The following is a 2,593-nucleotide window of genomic DNA, read 5'->3' as shown; positions in this document are numbered from 1 at the left end:
TTGAAGCACCAGGCCAAGTTAGAGTTCAAAGAATCAAGAGATTTGAAGAACCAACATGCAACTCAGAGAGACTAAGGCCAAGCCAGAGGAGCAAGATATCGCCAAGAGAAGGGCCTCCCTTGCCGGACAGGCAAGCCTGGCAAGGGGCCAGGCCACCCCCAGAAACAGGCGCGCGAGGCACCCCGGCAGGGCCTGCCGGGGCTCACGGAGGCAAAAACACCTCACCAACCACTCAAGCACGACCCATGTCGTCGATCAGTGCGGTATCAAGCCGCAAGGTGATTAAGTGGCAGCCATTTCCTACAGAAGAAAACCATAGATGACACCCGTCCTACAACGTGTCAAGAGAACAGGCGCGGAGCTGGCAAGATAGCCTGGCAAGCCTTGCTGGGCAGCCAGTGATGTGACACTAAGAGGTGCATTTAATGCGCCCTGTCAGCCCGCAGAGTTAGGTATGATAGCACTGTTTGCTATCATATCAGTGCATAACGACTACTTTGCCATTGTGGTGACCCCTTGATCTATAAAAGAAGGCCCATGGCGCTCGTAGAAAGGGTTAGAAAGTTGATGAACTCACAGCCCCATACGCGCGTAGTCGCTACTGCCCTAAGGCAACCCCTGCTGGGCAAGTGTACTATGCTTCGCCACCTCCATTCCACCATGAATCCACCAAAGCAGGAGTAGGGTTTTACGCCTCGCGGTGGCCCGAACCTGGGTAAATTGCTTGTGTGCTCTCGGCCGTGATGCCGTACGCTGGTCTGCTCTTTGTGCAACGTGACATCCCCCTGCCGAACCAGCAAGGGGCCTCCTGGTCCCATAGGTGGTCGCGGATATCCCGCGACATTAGCACACCAATTTCTTACCTCATCGGCTGTAAAATTAGAGCCGTTGTCAGTGATTATGCTGTGCGGGACACCATAACGGTGTACCACGCCGGATATAAAGTCGATCACCGGCCCGACTTCTGCCGTTTTTACTGGTTTGGCCTCTATCCACTTAGTGAATTTATCCACCATAACCAGCAAATATTTCTTCTTGTGGCTTCCCTCTTTAAGGGGTCCGACCGTATCTAGCCCCCAGACCGCAAAAGGCCAAGTAATGATGATTGTTCTTAAGGCAGTGGCGTCATATGACTTTGATTGGCGAAAAGCTGACATCCTACACAGCGCTGTACAAGGGCCTGTGCGTCTGCTCGGGCCGTTGGCCAAAAGAAACCTGTATGGAAGGCCTTGCTTACGAGGGCCCGAGCTGTAGTGTGATGGCCACCAAGACTAGCCTGTATTTCGGCCAAGAGCTGCCCTCCCTCCTCTTCGGAGATGCATCTTTGAAGAACCTCAGTAGTACTTTTCTTATAGAGTTCACCTTCGTGAACTTTGTAGGCTTTAGAGCATTGAACTATGAAATGTGCCTCATTCTGGTCATCAGGTAATTCCTGCCTATTAAGGTAGGCCAAGAAGGTTCGGTCCATGGAGCAATGACGACCATGATTACATGGGTGGAAGGTGTCATTTCGGTGCCCGAACCCCCGATGATATCAAAATTGTGTTCGGCATCTGGGGGTATGATCGGTTCCGGATTAGCATTTCCTCTCTCATCCTGCCATACTACAGATGTCTTGAAAAGCCTTATCACAAAGGTGTTAGGCGGGACGGGATCGCGCTTAGCGCCCATTCGAGCGAGGATGTCCGCTGCCTGATTACTGTCTCAAGCAACGTGATGGAACTCGAGCCCCTCAAACCGAGATGATATTTTGAGTATGGCGTTTTGGTATGCCACCATCTTTGGGTCTTTTGCATCGAATTCTCTATTTATTTGGGATATTGTGAGGTTCGAATCCCCACACACCTCTAGGCATTGTATGCCCATAGATACGGCCATTCGGAGACCATGTAGTAGTGCCTCATATTCGGCCGCATTGTTGGAGTCCGTATACATGATTTGTAACACGTAGAGGACAGTGTCCCCCATAGGGGATGTTAAGATGACGCCAGCCCCCAGTCCGACTAACATTTTAGAACCATCGAAGGACATGATCCAGTTGGAGTATGTGCTGTACTCTTTAGGGAGTTCGTCTTTCGTCCACTCGGCTACAAAGTCGGCCAACACCTGAGATTTAATAGCTCGGCGTGGCTTGTATGTTATTTCAAATGGTAGGAGCTCGATGGCCCATTTGGCTATGCGGCCGGTGGCTTCCCGATTATTTATGATGTCATTGAGCGGTACTTCGGGTGCCACTGTGATCGAACACTCTGTAAAGTAGTGCCACCATTTCTGGGATGCCATAAAGACCACATACACTATGTTTTGATAGTGCAGGTATTGAGATTTGCATGGTGTAAGGACCGCTGATACGTAGTACACTAGTTTCTGGATTGGGAATTTATGTCCCTCCTGCTCTCGTTCGACGATGAGTATGGCACTTACCACCTGGTGAGTCGCCGATATGTAAAGCAACATTGGATCGCCAACACTTGGTGCGGCTAGGATTGGGTTGCCTGCTAACAAAGTCTTTATTTCTTCTAATCCAGCTGTAGCCACATCCGTCCATTCGAAGTGGTCAGTGCATCAGAGCAATTGACAAACTGGCAAGGCT

The sequence above is a fragment of the Aegilops tauschii genome, chromosome 4 (genome assembly GCF_002575655.3).
Source record: "Aegilops tauschii subsp. strangulata cultivar AL8/78 chromosome 4, Aet v6.0, whole genome shotgun sequence".
Lineage (NCBI taxonomy): Eukaryota > Viridiplantae > Streptophyta > Magnoliopsida > Poales > Poaceae > Aegilops > Aegilops tauschii.
Note: the sequence above shows the minus strand (reverse complement) of the source record.